General features: G+C 41.7%; 63 pseudogenes; all 63 read right to left on the reverse strand.

Annotated features, from left to right (window-relative positions):
* Positions 1-142: 142 nt before the first annotated feature.
* LOC142698608 (5S ribosomal RNA) lies at positions 143-261 on the reverse strand (annotated as a pseudogene).
* Positions 262-328: 67 nt separating this feature from the next.
* Positions 329-447, reverse strand: LOC142698565 (5S ribosomal RNA; annotated as a pseudogene).
* Positions 448-514: 67 nt separating this feature from the next.
* On the reverse strand, positions 515-633 carry LOC142698597 (5S ribosomal RNA; annotated as a pseudogene).
* Positions 634-700: 67 nt separating this feature from the next.
* Positions 701-819, reverse strand: LOC142698536 (5S ribosomal RNA; annotated as a pseudogene).
* A 67-nt stretch (positions 820-886) lies between these two features.
* On the reverse strand, positions 887-1005 carry LOC142698733 (5S ribosomal RNA; annotated as a pseudogene).
* A 439-nt stretch (positions 1006-1444) lies between these two features.
* Positions 1445-1563, reverse strand: LOC142698549 (5S ribosomal RNA; annotated as a pseudogene).
* A 67-nt stretch (positions 1564-1630) lies between these two features.
* On the reverse strand, positions 1631-1749 carry LOC142698826 (5S ribosomal RNA; annotated as a pseudogene).
* A 439-nt stretch (positions 1750-2188) lies between these two features.
* On the reverse strand, positions 2189-2307 carry LOC142698740 (5S ribosomal RNA; annotated as a pseudogene).
* Positions 2308-2374: 67 nt separating this feature from the next.
* On the reverse strand, positions 2375-2493 carry LOC142698787 (5S ribosomal RNA; annotated as a pseudogene).
* A 67-nt stretch (positions 2494-2560) lies between these two features.
* LOC142698765 (5S ribosomal RNA) lies at positions 2561-2679 on the reverse strand (annotated as a pseudogene).
* A 67-nt stretch (positions 2680-2746) lies between these two features.
* Positions 2747-2865, reverse strand: LOC142698583 (5S ribosomal RNA; annotated as a pseudogene).
* Positions 2866-2932: 67 nt separating this feature from the next.
* LOC142698537 (5S ribosomal RNA) lies at positions 2933-3051 on the reverse strand (annotated as a pseudogene).
* A 67-nt stretch (positions 3052-3118) lies between these two features.
* Positions 3119-3237, reverse strand: LOC142698735 (5S ribosomal RNA; annotated as a pseudogene).
* A 67-nt stretch (positions 3238-3304) lies between these two features.
* On the reverse strand, positions 3305-3423 carry LOC142698399 (5S ribosomal RNA; annotated as a pseudogene).
* Positions 3424-3490: 67 nt separating this feature from the next.
* Positions 3491-3609, reverse strand: LOC142698623 (5S ribosomal RNA; annotated as a pseudogene).
* Positions 3610-3676: 67 nt separating this feature from the next.
* LOC142698698 (5S ribosomal RNA) lies at positions 3677-3795 on the reverse strand (annotated as a pseudogene).
* Positions 3796-4047: 252 nt separating this feature from the next.
* On the reverse strand, positions 4048-4166 carry LOC142698697 (5S ribosomal RNA; annotated as a pseudogene).
* A 67-nt stretch (positions 4167-4233) lies between these two features.
* On the reverse strand, positions 4234-4352 carry LOC142698566 (5S ribosomal RNA; annotated as a pseudogene).
* A 67-nt stretch (positions 4353-4419) lies between these two features.
* On the reverse strand, positions 4420-4538 carry LOC142698567 (5S ribosomal RNA; annotated as a pseudogene).
* A 67-nt stretch (positions 4539-4605) lies between these two features.
* Positions 4606-4724, reverse strand: LOC142698505 (5S ribosomal RNA; annotated as a pseudogene).
* A 67-nt stretch (positions 4725-4791) lies between these two features.
* Positions 4792-4910, reverse strand: LOC142698432 (5S ribosomal RNA; annotated as a pseudogene).
* Positions 4911-4977: 67 nt separating this feature from the next.
* LOC142698710 (5S ribosomal RNA) lies at positions 4978-5096 on the reverse strand (annotated as a pseudogene).
* A 67-nt stretch (positions 5097-5163) lies between these two features.
* On the reverse strand, positions 5164-5282 carry LOC142698724 (5S ribosomal RNA; annotated as a pseudogene).
* Positions 5283-5349: 67 nt separating this feature from the next.
* On the reverse strand, positions 5350-5468 carry LOC142698589 (5S ribosomal RNA; annotated as a pseudogene).
* Positions 5469-5535: 67 nt separating this feature from the next.
* On the reverse strand, positions 5536-5654 carry LOC142698632 (5S ribosomal RNA; annotated as a pseudogene).
* A 67-nt stretch (positions 5655-5721) lies between these two features.
* LOC142698741 (5S ribosomal RNA) lies at positions 5722-5840 on the reverse strand (annotated as a pseudogene).
* A 67-nt stretch (positions 5841-5907) lies between these two features.
* Positions 5908-6026, reverse strand: LOC142698727 (5S ribosomal RNA; annotated as a pseudogene).
* Positions 6027-6093: 67 nt separating this feature from the next.
* Positions 6094-6212, reverse strand: LOC142698400 (5S ribosomal RNA; annotated as a pseudogene).
* A 67-nt stretch (positions 6213-6279) lies between these two features.
* Positions 6280-6398, reverse strand: LOC142698718 (5S ribosomal RNA; annotated as a pseudogene).
* A 578-nt stretch (positions 6399-6976) lies between these two features.
* LOC142698515 (5S ribosomal RNA) lies at positions 6977-7095 on the reverse strand (annotated as a pseudogene).
* Positions 7096-7536: 441 nt separating this feature from the next.
* Positions 7537-7655, reverse strand: LOC142698813 (5S ribosomal RNA; annotated as a pseudogene).
* Positions 7656-7722: 67 nt separating this feature from the next.
* On the reverse strand, positions 7723-7841 carry LOC142698732 (5S ribosomal RNA; annotated as a pseudogene).
* A 67-nt stretch (positions 7842-7908) lies between these two features.
* Positions 7909-8027, reverse strand: LOC142698596 (5S ribosomal RNA; annotated as a pseudogene).
* A 67-nt stretch (positions 8028-8094) lies between these two features.
* Positions 8095-8213, reverse strand: LOC142698585 (5S ribosomal RNA; annotated as a pseudogene).
* A 67-nt stretch (positions 8214-8280) lies between these two features.
* On the reverse strand, positions 8281-8399 carry LOC142698401 (5S ribosomal RNA; annotated as a pseudogene).
* Positions 8400-8652: 253 nt separating this feature from the next.
* On the reverse strand, positions 8653-8771 carry LOC142698761 (5S ribosomal RNA; annotated as a pseudogene).
* A 253-nt stretch (positions 8772-9024) lies between these two features.
* Positions 9025-9143, reverse strand: LOC142698766 (5S ribosomal RNA; annotated as a pseudogene).
* Positions 9144-9210: 67 nt separating this feature from the next.
* Positions 9211-9329, reverse strand: LOC142698736 (5S ribosomal RNA; annotated as a pseudogene).
* A 253-nt stretch (positions 9330-9582) lies between these two features.
* LOC142698414 (5S ribosomal RNA) lies at positions 9583-9701 on the reverse strand (annotated as a pseudogene).
* Positions 9702-9768: 67 nt separating this feature from the next.
* Positions 9769-9887, reverse strand: LOC142698495 (5S ribosomal RNA; annotated as a pseudogene).
* Positions 9888-9954: 67 nt separating this feature from the next.
* On the reverse strand, positions 9955-10073 carry LOC142698556 (5S ribosomal RNA; annotated as a pseudogene).
* Positions 10074-10140: 67 nt separating this feature from the next.
* Positions 10141-10259, reverse strand: LOC142698658 (5S ribosomal RNA; annotated as a pseudogene).
* Positions 10260-10326: 67 nt separating this feature from the next.
* On the reverse strand, positions 10327-10445 carry LOC142698555 (5S ribosomal RNA; annotated as a pseudogene).
* Positions 10446-10512: 67 nt separating this feature from the next.
* On the reverse strand, positions 10513-10631 carry LOC142698656 (5S ribosomal RNA; annotated as a pseudogene).
* Positions 10632-10883: 252 nt separating this feature from the next.
* LOC142698486 (5S ribosomal RNA) lies at positions 10884-11002 on the reverse strand (annotated as a pseudogene).
* A 439-nt stretch (positions 11003-11441) lies between these two features.
* Positions 11442-11560, reverse strand: LOC142698403 (5S ribosomal RNA; annotated as a pseudogene).
* A 67-nt stretch (positions 11561-11627) lies between these two features.
* Positions 11628-11746, reverse strand: LOC142698578 (5S ribosomal RNA; annotated as a pseudogene).
* Positions 11747-11813: 67 nt separating this feature from the next.
* Positions 11814-11932, reverse strand: LOC142698678 (5S ribosomal RNA; annotated as a pseudogene).
* Positions 11933-11999: 67 nt separating this feature from the next.
* Positions 12000-12118, reverse strand: LOC142698487 (5S ribosomal RNA; annotated as a pseudogene).
* Positions 12119-12185: 67 nt separating this feature from the next.
* On the reverse strand, positions 12186-12304 carry LOC142698621 (5S ribosomal RNA; annotated as a pseudogene).
* Positions 12305-12371: 67 nt separating this feature from the next.
* On the reverse strand, positions 12372-12490 carry LOC142698496 (5S ribosomal RNA; annotated as a pseudogene).
* Positions 12491-12557: 67 nt separating this feature from the next.
* Positions 12558-12676, reverse strand: LOC142698510 (5S ribosomal RNA; annotated as a pseudogene).
* A 67-nt stretch (positions 12677-12743) lies between these two features.
* On the reverse strand, positions 12744-12862 carry LOC142698560 (5S ribosomal RNA; annotated as a pseudogene).
* Positions 12863-12929: 67 nt separating this feature from the next.
* Positions 12930-13048, reverse strand: LOC142698661 (5S ribosomal RNA; annotated as a pseudogene).
* A 67-nt stretch (positions 13049-13115) lies between these two features.
* Positions 13116-13234, reverse strand: LOC142698815 (5S ribosomal RNA; annotated as a pseudogene).
* Positions 13235-13674: 440 nt separating this feature from the next.
* On the reverse strand, positions 13675-13793 carry LOC142698405 (5S ribosomal RNA; annotated as a pseudogene).
* Positions 13794-13860: 67 nt separating this feature from the next.
* On the reverse strand, positions 13861-13979 carry LOC142698580 (5S ribosomal RNA; annotated as a pseudogene).
* Positions 13980-14046: 67 nt separating this feature from the next.
* Positions 14047-14165, reverse strand: LOC142698680 (5S ribosomal RNA; annotated as a pseudogene).
* Positions 14166-14232: 67 nt separating this feature from the next.
* LOC142698488 (5S ribosomal RNA) lies at positions 14233-14351 on the reverse strand (annotated as a pseudogene).
* A 67-nt stretch (positions 14352-14418) lies between these two features.
* Positions 14419-14537, reverse strand: LOC142698622 (5S ribosomal RNA; annotated as a pseudogene).
* Positions 14538-14604: 67 nt separating this feature from the next.
* Positions 14605-14723, reverse strand: LOC142698497 (5S ribosomal RNA; annotated as a pseudogene).
* Positions 14724-14790: 67 nt separating this feature from the next.
* On the reverse strand, positions 14791-14909 carry LOC142698576 (5S ribosomal RNA; annotated as a pseudogene).
* Positions 14910-14976: 67 nt separating this feature from the next.
* Positions 14977-15095, reverse strand: LOC142698561 (5S ribosomal RNA; annotated as a pseudogene).
* Between the last annotated feature and the right edge of the window lie 17 nt (positions 15096-15112).

Genomic DNA, 15112 nt, shown 5'->3' on the forward strand with positions numbered 1-15112 from the left:
CTAGCGAGGCGTTAAGCTGTGTGACTTCTGCGATCTAACGAAAGCAGGCACATTCAGCTTAGAATGGCCATTGACATTAAATGCTTTAATCCATAGTCCTTTTTAATCGATTGTGAAACAAAATCTAAACGACATAATAAAAAGTCAACCGCACCACGGATTCCCAGACAGTCTCCAACACTGGTACTAGCGAGGCCTTAAGCTGTGTAACTTCTGCGATCTGACGAGAGCAGGCACATTCAGTTTAGAATGGCCATTGACATTAAATGCTTTAATCCATAGTCCTTTTTAATCGATTGTGAAACAAAATCTAAACGACATAATAAAAAGTCAACCGCACCACGGATTCCCAGACAGTCTCCCACACTGGTACTAGCGAGGCCTTAAGCTGTGTAACTTCTGCAATCTGACGAGAGCAGGGACATTCAGCTTAGAATGGCCATTGACATTAAATGCTTTAATCCATAGTCCTTTTTAATCGATTGTGAAACAAAATCTAAACGACATAATAAAAATTCAACCGCACCACGGATTCCCAGACAGTCTCCCACACTGGTACTAGCGAGGCCTTAAGCTGTGTAACTTCTGCGATCTGACGAGAGCAGGCACATTCAGCTTAGAATGGCCACTGACATTAAAAGCCTTAATCCATAGTCCTATTTAATCTATTGTGAAACAAAATCTAAACAACATAATAAAAAGCCAACCGCACCACGGATTCCCAGACAGTCTCCCACACTGGTACTAGCGAGGCCTTAAGCTGTGTAACTTCCGCGATCTGACGAGAGCAGGGACATTCAGCTTAGAATGGCCATTGACATTAAATGCTTTAATCCATAGTCCTTTTTAATCGATTGTGAAACAAAATCTAAACGACATAATAAATATTCAACCGCACCACGGATTCCCAGACAGTCTCCCACACTGGTACTAGCGAGGCATTAAGCTGTGTAACTTCTGCGTTCTGACGAGAGCAGGCACATTCAGCTTAGAATGGCCATTGACGTTAAATGCTTTAATCCATAGTCCTATTTAATCTATTGTGAAACAAAATCTAAACGACATAATAAAAAGTCAACCGCACCACGGATTCCCAGACAGTCTCCCACACTGTAACTAGCGAGGCGTTAAGCTGTGTAACTTCTGCGATCTAACGAGAGCAGGCACATTCAGCTTAGAATGGCCATTGACATTAAATGCTTTAATCCATAGTCCTTTTTAATCGATTGTGAAACAAAATCTAAACGACATAATAAAAAGTCAACCGCACCACGGATTCCCAGACAGTCTCCCACACTGGTACTAGCGAGGTTTTAAGCTGTGAAACTTCTGCGATCTAACGAGAGCAGGCACATTCAGCTTCGAATGGCCATTGACATTAAATGCTTTAATCCATAGTCCTTTTTAATCGATTGTGAAACAAAATCTAAACGACATAATAAAAAGTCAACCGCACCACGGATTCCCAGACAGTCTCCCACACTGGTACTAGCGAGGCCTTAAGCTGTGTAACTTCTGCGATCTGACGAGAGCAGGGACATTCAGTTTAGAATGGCCATTGACATTAAATGCTTTAATCCATAGTCCTTTTTAATCGATTGTGAAACAAAATCGAAACGACATAATAAAAAGTCAACCGCACCACGGATTCCGAGACAGTCTCCCACACTGGTACTAGCGAGGCCTTAAACTGTGTAACTTCTGCGATCTGACGAGAGCATGGACATTCAGCTTAGAATGGCTATTGACATTAAATGCTTTAATCCATAGTCCTTTTTAATCGATTGTGAAACAAAATCTAAACGACATAATAAAAAGTCAACCGCACCACGGATTCCCAGACAGTCTCCCACACTGGTACTAGCGAGGCATTAAGCTGTGTAACTTCTGCGATCTAACGAGAGCAGGTACATTCAGCTTAGAATGGCCAAATACGTTAAACGCTTTAATCCATAGTCCTATTTAATCTATTGTGAAACAAAATCTAAACGACATAATACAAAGTTAACCGCACCACGGATTCCCAGACAGTCTCCCACATTGGTACTAGCGAGGCGTTAAGCTGTGTAACTTCTGCGATCTAACGAAAGCAGGCACATTCAGCTTAGAATGGCCATTGACATTAAATGCTTTAATCCATAGTCCTTTTTAATCGATTGTGAAACAAAATCTAAACGACATAATAAAAAGTCAACCGCACCACGGATTCCCACACAGTCTCCCACACTGGTACTAGCGAGGCGTTAAGCTGTGTAACTTCTGCGATCTAACGAGAGCAGGCACATTCAGCTTAGAATGGCCATTGACATTAAAAGCCTTAATCCATAGTCCTATTTAATCTATTGTGAAACAAAATCTAAACAACATAATAAAAAGTCAACCGCACCACGGATCCCCAGACTGTCTCCCACACTGGTACTAGCGAGGCCTTAAGCTGTGTAACTTCTGCGATCTGACGAGAGCAGGGACATTCAGCTTAGAATGGCCATTGACGTTAAATGCCTTAATCCATAGTCCTATTTAATCTATTGTGAAACAAAATCTAAACGACATAATAAAAAGTCAACCGCACCACGGATTCCCAGACAGTCTCCCACACTGGTACTAGCGAGGCATTAAGCTGTGTAACTTCTGCGATCTGACGAGAGCAGGCACATTCAGTTTAGAATGGCCATTGACATTAAATGCTTTAATCCATAGTCCTTTTTAATCGATTGTGAAACAAAATCTAAACGACATAATAAAAAGTCAACCGCACCACGGATTCACAGACAGTCTCCCACACTGGTACTAGCGAGGCCTTAAGCTGTGTAACTTCTGCGATCTGACGAGAGCAGGCACATTCAGCTTAGAATGGCCACTGACATTAAAAGCCTTAATCCATAGTCCTATTTAATCTATTGTGAAACAAAATCTAAACAACATAATAAAAAGCCAACCGCACCACGGATTCCCAGACAGTCTCCCACACTGGTACTAGCGAGGCCTTAAGCTGTGTAACTTCCGCGATCTGACGAGAGCAGGGACATTCAGCTTAGAATGGCCATTGACATTAAATGCTTTAATCCATAGTCCTTTTTAATCGATTGTGAAACAAAATCTAAACGACATAATAAATATTCAACCGCACCACGGATTCCCAGACAGTCTCCCACACTGGTACTAGCGAGGCATTAAGCTGTGTAACTTCTGCGTTCTGACGAGAGCAGGCACATTCAGCTTAGAATGGCCATTGACGTTAAATGCTTTAATCCATAGTACTTTTTAATCGATTGTGAAACAAAATCTAAACGACATAATAAAAAGTCAACCGCACCACGGATTCCCAGACAGTCTCCCACACTGGTACTAGCGAGGCCTTAAGCTGTGTAACTTCTGCGATCTGACGAGAGCAGGGACATTCAGCTTAGAATGGCCATTGACATTAAATGCTTTAATTCATAGTCCTTTTTAATCGATTGTGAAACAAAATCTAAACGACATAATAAAAAGTCAACCGCACCACGGATTCCCAGACAGTCTCCCACACTGGTACTAGCGAGTCCTTAAGCTGTGTAACTTCTGCGATCTGACGAGAGCAGGCACATTCAGCTTAGAATGGCCATTGACGTTAAATGCTTTAATCCATAGTCCTATTTAATCTATTGTGAAACAAAATCTAAACGACTTAATAAAAAGTCAACCGCACCACGGATTCCCAGACAGTCTCCCACACTGGTACTAGCGAGGCCTTAAGCTGTGTAACTTCTGCGATCTGACGAGAGCAGGCACATTCAGCTTAGAATGGCCATTGACATTAAATGCTTTAATCCATAGTCCTTTTTAATCGATTGTGAAACAAAATCTAAACGACATAATAAAAAGTCAACGTACCATGGATTCCCAGACAGTCTCCCACACTGGTACTAGCGAGGCCTAAAGCTGTGTAACTTCTGCGATCTGACGAGAGCAGGCACATTCAGCTTAGAATGGCCATTTACATTAAATCCTTTAATCCATAGTCCTATTTAATCTATTGTGAAACAAAATCTAAACGACATAATAAAAAGTCAACCGCACCACGGATTCCCAGACAGTCTCCCACACTGGTACTAGCGAGGCGTTAAGCTGTGTAACTTCTGCGATCTAACGAGAGCAGGCACATTCAGCTTAGAATGGCCATTGACATTAAATGCTTTAATCCATAGTCCTTTTTAATCGATTGTGAAACAAAATCTAAACGACATAATAAAAAGTCAACCGCACCACGGATTCCCAGACAGTCTCCCACACTGGTACTAGCGAGGCCTTAAGCTGTGTATCTTCTGCGATCTGACGAGAGCAGGCACATTCAGCTTAGAATGGCCATTAACATTAAAAGCCTTAATCCATAGTCCTTTTTAATCGATTGTGAAACAAAATCTAAACGACATAATAAAAAGTCAACCGCACCACGGATTCCCAGACAGTCTCCCACACTGGTACTAGCGAGGCCTTAAGCTGTGTATCTTCTGCGATCTGACGAGAGCAGGCACATTCAGCTTAGAATGGCCATTAACATTAAAAGCCTTAATCCATAGTCCTATTTAATCTATTGTGAAACAAAATCTAAACAACATAATAAAAAGTCAACCGCACCACGGATTCCCAGACAGTCTCCCACACTGGTACTAGCGAGGCCTTAAGCTGTGTAACTTCTGCGTTCTGACCAGAGCAGGCACATTCAGCTTAGAATGGCCATTGACGTTAAATGCTTTAATCCATAGTCCTATTTAATCTATTATGAAACAAAATCTAAACGACATAATAAAAAGTCAACCACACCACGGATTCCCAGACAGTCTCCCACACTGGTACTAGCGAGGCCTTAAGCTGTGTAACTTCTGCGATCTGACGAGAGCAGGCACATTCAGCTTAGAATGGCCATTGACATTAAATACTTTAATCCATAGTACTTTTTAATCTATTATGAAACAAAATCTAAACGACATAATAAAAAGTCAACCGCACCACGGATTCCCAGACAGTCTCCCACACTGGTACTAGCGAGGCCTTAAGCTGTGTAACTTCTGCGATCTGACGAGAGCAGGCACATTCAGCTTAGAATGGCCATTGACATTAAATACTTTAATCCATAGTCCTTTTTAATCGATTGTGAAACAAAATCTAAACGACATAATAAAAAGTCAACCGCACCACGGATTCCCAGACAGTCTCCCACACTGGTACTAGCGAGGCCTTAAGCTGTGTAACTTCTGCGATCTGACGAGAGCAGGCACATTCAGCTTAGAATGGCCATTGACGTTAAATGCTTTAATCCATAGTCCTATTTAATCTATTGTGAAACAAAATCTAAACGACTTAATAAAAAGTCAACCGCACCACGGATTCCCAGACAGTCTCCCACACTGGTACTAGCGAGGCCTTAAGCTGTGTAACTTCTGCGATCTGACGAGAGTAGGCACATTCAGCTTAGAATGGCCATTGACATTAAATGCTTTAATCCATAGTCCTTTTTAATCGATTGTGAAACAAAATCTAAACGACATAATAAAAAGTCAACCGCACCATGGATTCCCAGACAGTCTCCCACACTGGTACTAGCGAGGCCTTAAGCTGTGTAACTTCTGCGATCCGACGAGAGCAGGCACATTCAGCTTAGAATGGCCATTGACATTAAATGCTTTAATCCATAGTCCTTTTTAATCGATTGTGAAACAAAATCTAAACGACATAATAAAAAGTCAACCGCACTACGGATTCCCAGACAGTCTCCCACACTGGTACTAGCGAGGCCTTAAGCTGTGTAACTTCTGCGTTCTGACCAGAGCAGGCACATTCAGCTTAGAATGGCCATTGACGTTAAATGCTTTAATCCATAGTCCTATTTAATCTATTGTGAAACAAAATCTAAACGACATAATAAAAAGTCAACCGCACCACGGATTCCCAGACAGTCTCCCACACTGGTACTAGCGAGGCGTTAAGCTGTGTAACTTCTGCGATCTGACGAGAGCAGGCACATTCAGCTTAGAATGGCCATCGACATTAAAAGCTTTAATCCATAGTACTTTTTAATCGATTGTGAAACAAAATCTAAACGACATAATAAAAAGTCAACCGCACCACGGATTCCCAGACAGTCTCCCACACTGGTACTAGCGAGGCCTTAAGCTGTGTAACTTCTGCGATCTGACGAGAGCAGGGACATTCAGCTTAGAATGGCCATTGACATTAAATGCTTTATTCCATAGTCCTTTTTAATCGATTGTGAAACAAAATCTAAACGACATAATAAAAATTCAACCGCACCACGGATTCCCAGACAGTCTCCCACCCTGGTACTAGCGAGGACTTAAGCTGTGTAACGTCTGCGATCTGACGAGAGCAGGCACATTCAGCTTAGAATGGCCATTGACATTAAATTCTTTAATAAAAAGTCAACCGCACCACGGATTCCCAGACAGTCTCTCACACTCGTACTAGCGAGGCCTTAAAGTGTTATATATCTGTGATTTGACGAGAAAAGGCACATTATAGCTTAGAATGGCTATTAACTTTTAAAGCTTTAGTCTATTTTTATTTTTAATCGATTGTGAAACAAAATCTAAACGACATAATAAAAAGGCAACCGCACCACAGATTCTCAGACAGTCTCCCACACCGGTACTAGCGAGGCATTAAGCTGTGTAACTTCTGCGATCTGACGAGAGCAGGCACATTCAGCTTAGAATGGCCATTGACATTAGATGCTTTAATCCATAGTCCTTTTTAATAGATTGTGAAACAAAATCTAAACGACATAATAAAAAGTGAACCGCACCACGGATTCCCAGCCAGTCTCCCACACCGGTACTAGCAAGGGTTTAAGCTGTGTAACTTCTGCGATCTGACGAGAGCAGGCACATTCATCTTAGAATAGCCATTGACGTTAAATGCTTTAATCCATAGTCCTATTTAATGTATTGTGAAACAAAATCTAAACGACATAATAAAAAGTCAACCGCACCACGGATTCCCAGAAAGTCCCCCACACTGGTACTAGCGAGGCCTTAAGCTGTGTAACTTCTGCGATCTGACGAGAGCAGGCACATTCAGCTTAGAATGGCCATTGACGTTAAAAGCGTTAATCCATAGTCCTATTTAATCTATTGTGAAACAAAATCTAGACGACCTAATAAAAAGTCAACCGCACCACGGATTCCCAGAGAGTCTCTCACACTCGTACTAGCGAGGCCTTAAAGTGTTATATATCTGCGATTTGACGAGAAAAGGCACATTTAAGCTTAGAATGGCTATTAACTTTTAAAGCTTTAGTCTATTTTTATTTTTAATCGATTGTGAAACAAATTCTAAACAACATAATAAAAAGTCAACAGCACCACGGATTCCCAGACAGTCTCCCACACCGGTACTAGCGAGGTGTTAAAGTGTTATTCATCTGCGATTTGACGAGAAAAGGCACATTGCAGCTAAGAATGGCCATTAACTTTTAAAGCTTTAGTCTATTATTATTTTTAATCGATTGTGAAACTAATTTTAAGCAACATAATAAAAAGTAAACCGCAACACCGATTCCCAGACAGTCTCCCACACTGGTACTAGCGAGGGCTTAAGCTGTGTAACTTCTGCGATCTGATGAGAGCAGGCACATTCAGCTTAGAATGGCCATTTACCTTAAATGCTTTAATCCATAGTCCTTTTTAATCGATTGTGAAACAAAATCTAAACGACATAATAAAAAGTCAACCGCACCACGGATTCCCAGACAATCTCCCACACTGGTACTAGCGAGGCCTTAAGCTGTGTAACTTCTGCGATCTGACTAGAGCAGGCACATTCAGCTTAGAATGGCCATTGACATTAAATGCTTTAATCCATAGTCCTTTTTAATCGATTGTGAAACAAAATCTAAACGACATAATAAAAAGTCAACCGCACCACGGATTCCCAGACAGTCTCCCATACTGGTACTAGCGAGGCCATAAGCTGTGTAACTTCTGCGATCTGACGAGAGCAGGGACATTCAGCTTAGAATGGCCATCGACATTAAATGCTTTAATCCATAGTCCTTTTTAATCGATTGTGAAACAAAATCTAAACGACATAATAAAAATTCAACCGCACCACGGATTCCCAGACAGTCTCCCACACTGGTACTAGCGAGGCCTTAAGCTGTGTAACTTCTGCGATCTGACGAGAGCAGGCACATTCAGCTTAGAATGGCCATTAACGTTAAATGCTTTAATCGATAGTCCTATTTAATCTATTGTGAGACAAAATCTAAACGACATAATAAAAAGTCAACCGCACCACGGATTCCCAGACAGTCTCCCACACTGGTACTAGCGAGGCCTTAAGCTGTGTAACTTCTGCGATCTGACGAGAGCAGGGACATTCAGCTTAGAATGGCCATTGACATTAAATGCTTTAATCCATAGTCCTTTTTAATCGATTGTGAAACAAAATCTAAACGACATAATAACAATTCAACTGCACCACGGATTCCCAGACAGTCTCCCACACTGGGACTAGCAAAACCTTAAGCTGTGTAACTTCTGCGTTCTGACGAGAGCAGGCACATTCAGCTTAGAATGGCCATTGACATTAAATGCTTTAATCCATAGTCCTATTTAATCGATTGTGAAACAAAATCTAAACGACATAATAAAAATTCAACCGCACCACGGATTCCCAGACAGTCTCCCACACTGGTACTAGCGAGGCCTTAAGCTGTGTAACTTCTGCGATCTGACGAGAGCAGGCACATTCAGCTTAGAATCGACGTTGACGTTAAATGCTTTAATCGATAGTCCTATTTAATCTATTGTGAAACAAAATCTAAACGACATAATAAAAAGGCAGCCGCACCACGGATTCCCAGACAGTCTCCCACACTGGTACTAGCGAGGCCTTAAGCTGTGTACCTTCTGCGATCTGACGAGAGGAGGGATATTCAGCTTAGAATGGCCATCGACATTAAATGCCTTAATCCATAGTCCTTTTTAATCAATTGTGAAACAAAATCTAAACGACATAATAACAATTCAACCGCACCACGGATTCCCAGACCGTCTCCCACACTGGTACTAGCGAGGCCTTAATCTGTGTAACTTCTGCGTTCTGACGAGAGCAGGCACATTCAGCTTAGAATGGCTATTGACGTTAAATGCTTTAATCCATAGTCCTATTTAATCTATTGTGAAACAAAATCTAAACGACATAATAAAAAGTCAACCGCACCACGGATTCCCAGACAGTCTCCCACACTGGTACTAGCGAGGCCTTAAGCTGTGTAACTTCTGCGATCTGACGAGAGCAGGCACATTCAGCTTAGAATGGCCATTGACCTTAAATGCTTTAATCCATAGTCCTTTTTAATCGATTGTGAAACAATATCTAAACGACATAATAAAAAGTCAACCGCACCACGGATTCCCAGACAGTCTACCACACTGGTTCTAGCGAGGCCTTAAGCTGTGTAACTTCTGCGATCTGACGAGAGCAGGCACATTCAGCTTAGAATGGCCATTGAACTTAAATGCTTTAATCCATAGTCCTTTTTAATCGATTGTGAAACAAAATCTAAACGACATAATAAAAAGTCAACTGCACCACGGATTCCCAGACAGTCTCCCACACTGGTACTAGCGAGGCCTTAAGCTGTGTAACTTCTGCGATCTGACGAGAGCAGGGACATTCAGCTTAGAATGGCCATTGACATTAAATGCTTTAATCCATAGTCCTTTTTAATCGATTGTGAAACAAAATCTAAACGACATAATAAAAATTCAACCGCACCACGGATTCCCAGACAGTCTCCCACACTGGTACTAGCGAGGCCTTAAGCTGTGTAACTTCTGCGATCTGACGAGAGCAGGCACATTCAGCTTAGAATGGCCATTGACGTTAAATGCTTTAATCGATAGTCCTATTTAATCAATTGTGAAACAAAATCTAAACGACATAATAAAAAGTCAACCGCACCACGGATTCCCAGACAGTCTCCCACACTGGTACTAGCGAGGCCTTAAGCTGTGTAACTTCTGCGCTCTGACGAGAGCAGGGACATTCAGCTTAGAATAGCCATTGACTTTAAATGCTTTAATCCATAGTCCTTTTTAATCGAATGTGAAACAAAATCTAAACAACATAATAACAATTCAACCGCACCACGGATTCCCAGACAGTCTCCCACACTGGTACTAGCGAGGCCTTAAGCTGTGTAACTTCTGCATTCTGACGAGAGCAGGCACATTCAGCTAAGAATGGCCATTGACAGTAAATGCTTTAATCCATAGTCCTATTTAATCTATTGTGAAACAAAATCTAAACGACATAATAAAAAGTCAACCGCACCACGGATTCCCAGACAGTCTCCCACACTGGTACTAGCGAGGCCTTAAGCTGTGTAACTTCTACGATCTGACGAGAGCAGGGACATTCAGCTTAGAATGGCCATTGACATTAAATGCTTTAATCCATAGTCCTTTTTAATCGATTGTGAAACAAAATCTAAACGACATAATAAAAAGTCAACCGCACCACGGATTCCCAGACAGTCTCCCACACTGGTACTAGCGAGGCCTTAAGCTGTGTAACTTCTGCGATCTGACGAGAGCTGGGACATTCAGCTTAGAATGGCCATTAACATTAAATGCTTTAATCCATAGTCCTTTTTAATCGATTGTGAAACAAAATCTAAACGACATAATAAAAATTCAACCGCACCTAGGATTCCCAGACAGTCTCACACACTGGTACTAGCGAGGCCTTAAGCTGTGTAACTTCTGCGATCTGACGAGAAAGGCACATTCAGCTTAGAATGGCCATTGACATTAAATGCTTTAATCCATAGTCCTTTTTAATCGATTGTGAAACAAAATCTAAACGACATAATAAAAAGTCAACCGCACCACGGATTCCCAGACAGTCTCCCACACTGGTACTAGCGAGGCCTTAAGCTGTGTAACTTCTGCAATCTGACGAGAGCAGGCACATTCAGCTTAGAATGGCCATTGACATTAAATGCTTTAATCCATAGTCCTTTTTAATTGATTGTGAAACAAAATCTAAACGACATAATAAAAAGTCAACCGAACCACGGATTCCCAGACAGTCTCCCACACTGGTACTAGCGAAGCCTTAAGCTGTGTAACTTCTGCAATCTGACGAGAGCAGGGACATTCAGCTTAGAATGGCCATTGACATTAAATGCTTTAATCCATAGTCCTTTTTAATCGATTGTGAAACAAAATCTAAACGACATAATAAAAATTCAACCGCAACACGGATTCCCAGACAGTCTCCCACACTGGTACTAGCGAGGCCTTAAGCTGTGTAACTTCTGCGATCTGACGAGAGTAGGCACATTCAGCTTAGAATGGCCATTGACGTTAAATGCTTTAATCGATAGTCCTATTTAATCTATTGTGAAACAAAATCTAAACGACATAATAAAAAGTCAACCGCACCACGGATTCCCAGACAGTCTCCCACACTGGTACTAGCGAGGCCTTAAGCTGTGTAACTTCTGCGATCTGACGAGAGCAGGGACATTCAGCTTAGAATGGCCATTGACATTAAATGCTTTAATCCATAGTCCTTTTTAATCGATTGTGAAACAAAATCTAAACGACATAATAAAAAGTCAACCGCACCACGGATTCCCAGACAGTCTCCCACACTGGTACTAGCGAGGCCTTAAGCTGTGTAACTTCTGCGATCTGACGAGAGCTGGGACATTCAGCTTAGAATGGCCATTGACATTAAATGCTTTAATCCATAGTCCTTTTTAATCGATTGTGAAACAAAATCTAAACGACATAATAAAAATTCAACCGCACCACGGATTCCCAGACAGTCTCCCACACTGGTACTAGCGAGGCCTTAAGCTGTGTAACTTCTGCAATCTGACGAGAGCAGGCACATTCAGCTTAGAATGGCCATTGACATTAAATGCTTTAATCCATAGTCCTTTTTAATCGATTGTGAAACAAAATCTAAACGACATAATAAAAAGTCAACCGCACCACGGATTCCCAGACAGTCTCCCACACTGGTACTAGCGAGGCCTTAAGCTGTGTAACTTCTGCAATCTGACGAGAGCAGGCACATTCAGCTTAGAATGGCCATTGACATTAAATGCTTTAATCCATAGTCCTTTTTAATTGATTGTGAAACAAAATCTAAACGACATAATAAAAAGTCAACCGAACCACGGATTCCCAGACAGTCTCCCACACTGGTACTAGCGAGGCCTTAAGCTGTGTAACTTCTGCGATCTGACGAGAGCAGGGACATTCAGCTTAGAATGGCCATTGACATTAAATGCTTTAATCCATAGTCCTTTTTAATCGATTGTGAAACAAAATCTAAACGACATAATAAAAATTCAACCGCACCACGGATTCCCAGACAGTCTCCCACACTGGTACTAGCGAGGCCTTAAGCTGTGTAACTTCTGCGATCTGACGAGAGCAGGCACATTCAGCTTAGAATGGCCATTGACGTTAAATGCTTTAATCCATAGTCCTATTTAATCTATTGTGAAACAAAATCTAAACGACATAATAAAAAGTCAACCGCACCACGGATTCCCAGACAGTCTCCCACACTGGTACTAGCGAGGCCTTAAGCTGTGTAACTTCTGAGATCTGACGAGAGCAGGCACATTCAGCTTAGAATGGCCATTGACATTAAATGCTTTAATCCATAGTCCTTTTTAATCGATTGTGAAACAAAATCTAAACGACATAATAAAAAGTCAACCGCACCACGGATTCCCAGACAGTCTCCCACACTGGTACTAGCGAGGCCTTAAGCTGTGTAACTTCTGCGATCTGACGAGAGCAGGCACATTCAGCTTAGAATGGCCAATAACATTCAATGCTTTAATCCATAGTCCTTTTTAATCGATTGTGAAAGAAAATCTAAACGACATAATAAAAAATCAACCGCACCACGGATTCCCAGACAGTCTCCCACACTGGTACTAGCGAGGCCTTAAGCTGTGTAACTTCTGCAATCTGACGAGAGCAGGGACATTCAGCTTAGAATGGCCATTGACATTAAATGCTTTAATCCATAGTCCTTTTTAATCGATTGTGAAACAAAATCGAAACGACATAATAAAAAGTCAACCGCACCAAGGATTCCCAGACAGTCTCCCACACTGGTACTAGCAAGGCCTTAAGCTTTGTAACTTCTGCAATCTGACGAGAGCAGGCACATTCAGCTTAGAATGGCCATTGACATTAAAAGCCTTAATCCATAGTCCTATTTAATCTATTGTGAAACAAAATCTAAACAACATAATAAAAAGTAAAACCGCACCACGGATTCCCAGACAGTCTCCCACACTGGTACTAGCGAAGCCTTAAGCTGTGTAACTTCTGCAATCTGACGAGAGCAGGGACATTCAGCTTAGAATGGCCATTGACATTAAATGCTTTAATCCATAGTCCTTTTTAATCGATTGTGAAACAAAATCTAAACGACATAATAAAAATTCAACCGCAACACGGATTCCCAGACAGTCTCCCACACTGGTACTAGCGAGGCCTTAAGCTGTGTAACTTCTGCGATCTGACGAGAGTAGGCACATTCAGCTTAGAATGGCCATTGACGTTAAATGCTTTAATCGATAGTCCTATTTAATCTATTGTGAAACAAAATCTAAACGACATAATAAAAAGTCAACCGCACCACGGATTCCCAGACAGTCTCCCACACTGGTACTAGCGAGGCCTTAAGCTGTGTAACTTCTGCGATCTGACGAGAGCAGGGACATTCAGCTTAGAATGGCCATTGACATTAAATGCTTTAATCCATAGTCCTTTTTAATCGATTGTGAAACAAAATCTAAACGACATAATAAAAAGTCAACCGCACCACGGATTCCCAGACAGTCTCCCACACTGGTACTAGCGAGGCCTTAAGCTGTGTAACTTCTGCGATCTGACGAGAGCTGGGACATTCAGCTTAGAATGGCCATTGACATTAAATGCTTTAATCCATAGTCCTTTTTAATCGATTGTGAAACAAAATCTAAACGACATAATAAAAATTCAACCGCACCACGGATTCCCAGACAGTCTCCCACACTGGTACTAGCGAGGCCTTAAGCTGTGTAACTTCTGCAATCTGACGAGAGCAGGCACATTCAGCTTAGAATGGCCATTGACATTAAATGCTTTAATCCATAGTCCTTTTTAATCGATTGTGAAACAAAATCTAAACGACATAATAAAAAGTCAACCGCACCACGGATTCCCAGACAGTCTCCCACACTGGTACTAGCGAGGCCTTAAGCTGTGTAACTTCTGCAATCTGACGAGAGCAGGCACATTCAGCTTAGAATGGCCATTGACATTAAATGCTTTAATCCATAGTCCTTTTTAATTGATTGTGAAACAAAATCTAAACGACATAATAAAAAGTCAACCGAACCACGGATTCCCAGACAGTCTCCCACACTGGTACTAGCGAGGCCTTAAGCTGTGTAACTTCTGCGATCTGACGAGAGCAGGGACATTCAGCTTAGAATGGCCATTGACATTAAATGCTTTAATCCATAGTCCTTTTTAATCGATTGTGAAACAAAATCTAAACGACATAATAAAAATTCAACCGCACCACGGATTCCCAGACAGTCTCCCACACTGGTACTAGCGAGGCCTTAAGCTGTGTAACTTCTGCGATCTGACGAGAGCAGGCACATTCAGCTTAGAATGGCCATTGACGTTAAATGCTTTAATCCATAGTCCTATTTAATCTATTGTGAAACAAAATCTAAACGACATAATAAAAAGTCAACCGCACCACGGATTCCCAGACAGTCTCCCACACTGGTACTAGCGAGGCCTTAAGCTGTGTAACTTCTGAGATCTGACGAGAGCAGGGACATTCAGCTTAGAATGGCCATTGACATTAAATGCTTTAATCCATAGTCCTTTTTAATCGATTGTGAAACAAAATCTAAACGACATAATAAAAAGTCAACCGCACCACGGATTCCCAGACAGTCTCCCACACTGGTACTAGCGAGGCCTTAAGCTGTGTAACTTCTGCGATCTGACGAGAGCAGGCACATTCAGCTTAGAATGGCCAATAACATTCAATGCTTTAATCC

The sequence above is a fragment of the Rhinoderma darwinii genome, unplaced genomic scaffold (assembly GCF_050947455.1).
Source record: "Rhinoderma darwinii isolate aRhiDar2 unplaced genomic scaffold, aRhiDar2.hap1 Scaffold_1030, whole genome shotgun sequence".
In the NCBI taxonomy this organism is placed as follows: domain Eukaryota; kingdom Metazoa; phylum Chordata; class Amphibia; order Anura; family Rhinodermatidae; genus Rhinoderma; species Rhinoderma darwinii.